This window comes from Lactuca saligna, chromosome 3, assembly GCF_052625555.1.
Source record: "Lactuca saligna cultivar CGN05327 chromosome 3, ASM5262555v1, whole genome shotgun sequence".
In the NCBI taxonomy this organism is placed as follows: Eukaryota; Viridiplantae; Streptophyta; class Magnoliopsida; order Asterales; family Asteraceae; genus Lactuca; species Lactuca saligna.
In genome coordinates this window covers 13,177,501-13,185,301 of record NC_136419.1, presented here as the reverse complement: position 1 = coordinate 13,185,301, position 7,801 = coordinate 13,177,501, and positions in this window count along the sequence as shown.

The window sequence follows — 7,801 nt, the reverse complement described above, 5'->3', positions numbered from 1 at the left end:
TTAGTGGGACTCTGAGTGATGGGAGTTAGCCATTAGGTGAATACATCACATCACATGTGGTCAGGATGGGATAAACTCAGAGTGCTGGATTTGACCATATTGCGCAACTCTCGTTTGAGTCTAACCGTTGTAGGGATGAATCTTGTACTCAAAGGATTATCCGAGCCTCATTGCATGTGATGGTATTCAGGTGGTGGCTAATTGGCATTGCAAGGAGGCCTTCGGCAACTGAGGACTGGTTTGGGTGGAGCTAGAGGTTCCCTAGGGAAAGCCTAGGATGAGAGTAGCAAAGATTAGCAGTAGAGAAAATGTACTTGGTGGAGTTGAGGTAACTCTTGAGGAAAGTACGGATAGATGTGGAAGGTAGTATGGGCCCGTACTACTGAAAGCAGAGGATCCGTACTCGATTCAAGAGGGTCTAAGGCAAAACCAAGGAACTAGTAGAGGGTGTGAGAAGTCCCTCAGCAGCGGTGTGTATTGATCAGTAATGTGTTATGTTTTCAGCATGGTGACGTTGCGCGAGATATCAATTGGCAGTTCAAGTTCTGGGGAGGGATCTGGCTCAGGTTCTAGAGTCGGGCAGCTTGATGATCAGATAAGGGATTTCATTTCCATAGAGATCAAGCGCAACATCATTGATCAGACTCCAGTGATCTTCGGTTCGGTTAGAGAGGCCATCGTGGAGCTTATGGACAGTCATTTGGAGGCCTTTAGGGCCGGGGCAGTTTCAGGACAGATTGGGGCTCGTCTAGAGCCTGATGCTTATGGACTTCAGGGATTCATCAGGGAGGGAGTCCCCATTTTTAGCTCTTATCATCAGGGGACAGGTGGGAGTGGGGCACCCTATCTCCAAGAGAGACATCTACATGATTGGATAGTCAGGGAGGTTTCGCGAGCCATTCGTGAGGAGCCGCCCGACATTGTCGTGAGGGTCACTAATAGGTTGACCGCGAAGCTCCAGGATTAGATAGCGGTTGTTCAGACGATGGATGGGGTCGACGAGGTAACGCATGAGAGAGAGTCGGGCAGGGAGTCGGAAAGGAAGAGGAAAACGGATGAGACTCAGGTAGCCGCAGGTTCGGGCAAGAGGCCTAAGGGGTCGGATTCGAGATCGAGGGATTATCAGAGCCGTAGTCGATACGGGAAGTGTGGTAGGATGCACGAGGGTGCGTGCAGGTGTAGAAGTGGTGGTGATGCTGGATGTTTCAAGTGCGGCCGGATTGGTCATTTTAGCAGAGATTGTATTGTTACCATCGCTCAGGGGCTTGATCCGATATGTTTCCGTTGTAGTCAGAGGGGCCAAAAGAAGGCCCACTGTCCTAATTTGTATACAGCAGGGAAGGTGCCAGCTCCTGCCCCTGGGACTTCGAGAACCACCAACAGACATCAAGGTCGGGCAAGGGCGCCCACGGCTCAGAGTCGAGTTTTTCGGTTGATTTCAACAAGGATTCGAGCAGCACTGAATGATGGGAGTACGTATCTTTTACCTTCCTGTCAATTATTATTCATGATATTATTGTTATGTTGCTGCATTGTTATCAATAAGCATAAGTGTTGGGGTATTATATTACCTGCTTGTGACTGAGTTTTATACCATCTGCATACCTTGAAATTAGAATGGTAAATTGGAGGTCGTCCCCTCTAGATCAGGTTACTTCAGATGTGGTGACTGTAGCATGTTTATGTAAGAATCAGTAAGGCCTCACTACTTTCGAAAGGTATCATTCGGGATTGATCAGTTAAATCCTTAGTAGTGACAATTTAGAGCTTCTAGTGAGGTAGCCAGCAGACAGTAGGGAAGTGGGTTGGGGATGTTCACCCCAAACGCAGGTTCTCAGGATGCAGTCCCTAAAGTAAATATAGTTAAGGATTGAAGGGTGCTTAGTTAGATAGTAAGAATGGTTTGGATCTGGTAAAAGTTAGTTGGAGCGCCGACAGAGGTAAACGTTGGCGGACAGCAGATCGCCGTTTTAATGGAAGGAAGGTTGGGGAATCCTTTTGACCAGTGAGCAGTAAGGAGTTAGCCGGATCTAAGTGAGGGAGAACCCTCCGAGTAGACAAGGGTAAGAGCACGCAGATCCAGAATGAGTACACGACCTCTGAGAAGAAAAGATAGTAGTGCAGCGATTGATAGATTGAGGAGTTCAGAGTTGGGAGTTTGAGGAACTTCCCAACAATGAGTTCATGTGATCGAGATGGTTAGTAGCTGGTTGGGAATTTAGGGTTGGAGGACCGCCTGTAGGACTCTAGTGAGGCGGAATGAGGATCTTGAGAACGGTTAGCAAGAGATGCTTTCGTGTTAGTAGTCAGTGGCAGAGATGGCATGAAAGGTTGTGTGGATTAAGGAATTGGGGGTTTTGGAAACTTCCCAACGATAGTTTCATGTATCCAGATTAGTAGACGGTTGGTTTGGGAACCAAGCCGAAGAATTCCTCGATGGACCGCTAAGTGTATCAAGGATATAAGATGTCGAGGTTGATGCAGCATTCGATAACTGAGTGCTAGTTTTGAGAAATCAGGATGAGGAATCACTAGCAGGACTAGGGATCGTCAGGATGTCATCGGGATAGTAGTAGTGTTGTAAGTCTGCGGGGGTAGCCGTAGCATTCACGAGCAGTCAGGTAGTAGTAGAGTGTTGTAAGTCTGCCGAGGTAGCCGTAGCATTCACTAGCAGTCAGATAGTAGTAGAGTGTTGTAAGTTTGCGGGGGTAGTCGTAGCATTCACTAGCAGTTAGATAGCAGCAGAGTGTTGTAAGTCTGCGGGGGTAGCCGTAGCATTCACTAGCAGCAAGATAGTATTAGAGAGTTGTAAGTCTGCGGATGTAATGGTAGCATTTACCAGGTTAGTAGGCAGCATGAGCGCGTTGTTTGGACGCGGGGAAAGCAGTTATACCCACCAGTTTGGGTGCAGCAGTGAGAATATGGGAATCCACGGGTTAGATTTCGGATTTCCCAAATGGTTCAGTTTTAGTTAAGTCGGCGATTTGTCAGTGGATCGTCACCACAGTTATGAGATCAGGGAAGTAGTGGACCACTTGGGTTCGTGTATGTTAAGGGCTACCGTTAGTCTGGGAGCCACCATTTTTAGTCTTGGATTTGATGATGTCAGGATTCGACGTATGGACCCGGTCGTTTGGATCGGGAGGTTGTTAGAGTCACTGTGTCAGGATGACTAGTGGAAACTAGTTCCAGAGAAAGATTTCGTTCAGAAGTTGTGGGAGCGACTAAGTAAGGAGTCCTTGGGCTCCACAGTTGAGTTGGATCTCAGTATTGCAGATAACCGATGAATGATTGGAGACCAGGAAGGTATTGAGATGTTGTGGGAAGCAGCCATATAGCCAGTTCAGTGTTTCAGCCAGTTCAGTGCTTCAGTCAATTCAGTGTTTCAGCCAGTTCAGTGTTTTAGCTAGTTTGGTGCGTCAGCCAGTTCAATGTTTCAGTCAGTTTAGTGTTTCAACCAGTTCAGTGTTTCAACCAGTTCAGTGATTCAGTCAGTTCAGTGTTTCAGGTAGTTCAGTGTTTCAGGCAGTTCAATATTGTTGGCAGTTCAGTGTTTCGGATAGTTTTAGTGTGATGGCCAGTATTAGTATTTGTGTTGGAATGCCAGTGTTGACGGTATAGTTGGTCGATTTGTAATGGCAAGTCCCTCTCAGCAGGATCAGTTGAGTCTTCTGCCAAGTATAAGTGATCTGCAAGGATAATTAGGCAGGTAGCCTTTCTTTCTGGATGGAAGGCTCGAGTTATTGGAAGTTGAATAGTCAGATGAGAGATAAGCAGGCTGGTTCCAGCAGCATCGATTCAATATGAGTGGCAAAGTGGGTAGAACAGTTATAGATAGTCGAGGTATCTTCAGAAGTCGCTGAAAGCGACTACGAGATTGCGATGGGGTGTAGTAACCAGTAGGAGTTCGGTAACCCAGATATGGAGACATCAGTAGGGACCAGGGTGGTCTCGATTCATCCGGAAGGGGGAACAGGGACAATAGAAATTTTCAGTCAGTGGCAATAATGGAAAGCAGACTATGGTAGAATTCGACTAGTTGATTGATGGGTACTCAATACTAAGCTATAGTAGCGAAAAGTATCCAATGCATAGCTAGTGGTAAGCAGTAAGTGGGTTGTGAAATAGTTGGTCGTGGTGGACTTCGAGGATGAAGTCTAGTTTAAGTGGGGGAGAGTTGTAACACCCAGAATCAGGAAGACCAAGAAAAGAAAGGTTAAGCTCTAAATCAAGAGTCAACTCGTCAAGTCCAGAGAGGAACTCGACGAGTCGGAGCGGGATTCGGGTCATTGAGTAAGTGACTGACTCAGCGAGCTAGCGAGTGGACTCGGCGAGTCTGGTCCGGGCAAAAAAACCCTAATCCCAGAGGTTTTGCCCTATATAAAGCACATTATAACCCACCCTCAGCCTCTTTGCTCCCCTTTTGAGTTCCAGAAACCCTAGAATTAAGAGAGCCTTCATTATTTGAGAGAATAGAGCCTTAGAGGAGAGAATCTTGGAGAGGGGCTTGAAGATCAAGGGCTTTGTTGCAAAGGAGTGGTGTAGATCCGAGATTTACTTCAGTTGGAGCTTTCATTTGAGGTAATAGTCTGTTGTTTGGGCTTATGTGCATCTAGATCTATCTTATGTTTGAGTTTTGGGCATTTTGAGTATGGATGAGATCTATTTCGAGTTTGGAGTAGATTTGATGTTGCTACCTCAGATCTACGTTGGTAATAACCCAGAAAGTCATAAAGTTTAGGCCAATAAGTTGTTGGTGAAGCACCTTTGTTACAAACCCTAGACCTAGAGTGTTCTAAGCCTATAACTCCTTGGTTACACGTAAATTTTGCCATTTTACGTGGGGCTTAGGCTCTAGAAGAATGGATCTATGGATTTGAGTCCTTGCATGGCTCGAAAAGCCACTGTATGGATTAAGAACTAAAGAGACTCTGTGAGTCACATGGGTGTACTCGGCGAGTTGTTTGATCATGAGCATGAACTCGGCGAGTTGGAAGAACAACTCGGCGAGTCTGTTGAAGATTGCCTTGGACTCAGCGAGTCAAGTTGCGAAACCCCAAACCCTTCGAGTTAAGACTCGGATCAATGAGTTGAGTGGGGACCCAGTGAGTGGATAGGTCAGGACTCGGAAATCAGGAGACTCGGCGAGTCATGGTCTGACTCAGCGAGTCGAGTCGTGAATGAAAGGGATTTCAGAGCATATGAACTCGGCGAGTCAGAAGGCTGACTCGACGAGTAGGCTCAACCTGGAAGGTTGACTGTGACCAGGACGTTGACTTTGACCAAAGTTGACTTAGTTGACTTTTGAAGGGCTGTCAGACTAAGTGATATATTGTTATTAGTAGCCCAGAGAGCTAGAGGAGCAGCGCCTCAGAGGGTTGTCGGTTAGCAGCCAGAGGGTTATCAACAGAGCTCAACAGTTCAGGTGAGTTTCCTTCCAGTAGGAACGGGTCTAAGGCCACAATGCCGACCCGTTTAGCTAGCAGTAGTTTCTGGACTTCGGTTCGATGCAGTAGTTACTATGTTTGATGCATTCGTGGCTCAGACAAGATTTATGTGTTATGCGTTCCGGGCTACGGCCCGATGTAGTATGTAGTATATGTGTGTTCATGCTAGTTGATATGTTTATGTTATGCTTTGGTCATTCAGTTCCGGACTTCGGTCCGATGTAGGGGCAAGGTCCCAGTCAGTTTCCGGACTTCGGTCTGATGCAGGGGAAGGCCCCAGATAGTCCGGACTTCGGTCCGATGCAGGGGACAAGGTCCAGTCAGTTTCCAGACTTCGGTCTGATGCAAGGGGCAAGGCCCCAGTTAGTCCGGACCTCAGTCCGATGTAGTAGGCAAGGCCCAGTATGCACTTTATATGTTATTGTATGGTATGTGGTAGTTTGGGGGAGCTTACTAAGCTTCGTGCTTACAGTTTTCAGTTTTGGTTTCAGGTACTCAGTTTTCAAAAGAGGAGCTCGGAGAGGTTGCAGTGCACACACCATAGTCAGTTAGCCTGGGAATGTTTTACTCTGATAATGAGATTTTGTTTTGAATTAATACTCTAAAATTATGTTATGACTTATGATACGGTTTTATAAATATGGTTTTAGTAATGTTTTAAAAGAAATTTTTAGTCGTGATTTTTGGGTCGTTACAATTTGGGATGAAATTGAAGACAACACACTTTTCTATGACACCCTTGTGGAAAAAGTGAGTCTTTTTTGTTCAAATTGCAAGAACACCTTCATACAATCAAATTTTTATGATAATGTTGGAAAATTTCAAGGGCAAATCACAAAAAATAGATAATCTTTGTTAATCTTTACTATATTTTGTGTAGTTTTATATTCTAACCGCAGTAATTTTATTTAACCAATCAAGCCATAAATATTTTAGGGATTTTCTAAAGGTTTAATCTCAAAAAAGCCCTTGTATTTTTTGTTTTTTCTGAATTAAACCTCAAACTTTTGTTTTTTGCCTGAAAGACCTTGTATTTTTTCATTTTTTTTATGAGAAATCCCTCAACTTTGTATTTTTTTTTTTCGAAAAAAACCCTCAGCCTTAATGTTTCCAAATAAACCATCAACTTTTTTATTTTTTCTCAAAAAAAAAAAAACCCTCACATTTTACAAGGAGAAAAATGATTAAAAGGGCCAGATTGGAAAAAATGAAAAAAAAAAATACAAAGCCCTTTTCTGGCAAAAAAAATTTTGAGGTTTAATCCGGGAAAAATACAAAATATAAGATCTTTTTTGAGATTCACCATTTTCTAAATTAACCTTTCATTAGGTCAAAATAGTTAATTTGGAAAAAATGTTAAAGAACAAAGTGAATCATATATGAATTACATGTGATTCACATTTAAATCACATGTAATTTACATATAAATTACATGTAAATCAATGTTATTCACATGTAAATCACATGTTATTCACATATAATCACATATAATTCATATATGAATTACATGTGATTCACATGTAATTCACATATGAATTATATGTGATTCACATGTAAATCATATATAATTCACATATGAATTACATGTTATTCACATGTAAATCACATATGAATTACATGTAATTTATATATAAATTACATGTGATTCACATGTAATTCACAGTAATTCACATATGAATTATATATGATTTACATATAAATCATATGTAATTCACATATAAATTTAATGTGATTCACATGTAAATCATATATGTATTTTTGTGAGTGTTTTTGCATCAATAAATTTCTTTTTATTTTTTATTTTTATTTTTGTAGATTTGGAAGAAATTGTGGTGAATATTGAAGAGGTGAAAAATGATAAATTGAAGAAAATATAGAAATATTGACAAGAAAACATGAAAACGCTTTGAAATTTTATACCATTTTTGTGTTTTTGATATTTTATATTGTATCGAATAAAATACTTATTGTATTGTGTTTATGGATTTGTAAATAAAATGAGTTTTTTTTATTATTTCTTTACAAATATCATAATATATAAAATATGCATATATACACTTCTAAAAATATGCATAAATGTATAAAAAATATGCATATATGCACCTCAAAAATGCAGTTTTTTTTAATAGTGTATTTTTGAAAAAATTGTCTTTTTATAACAAAATGCATTTTTATAAAAAAATTACAGGTTTTTTAAAAAAATTGTAGCTTTTTTTTTTGAAAAGTTTGTAGATTAAAAAAAAAGAAAGAAAGAAAGAAAGAAAGAAAACCAACTTTGTTTTTTATTTTTGAAAAAATTGCAGTTTTTTTTGAAGAAAAATGCAGATTTTTTTTTTGAAAAAATTACAGTTTTT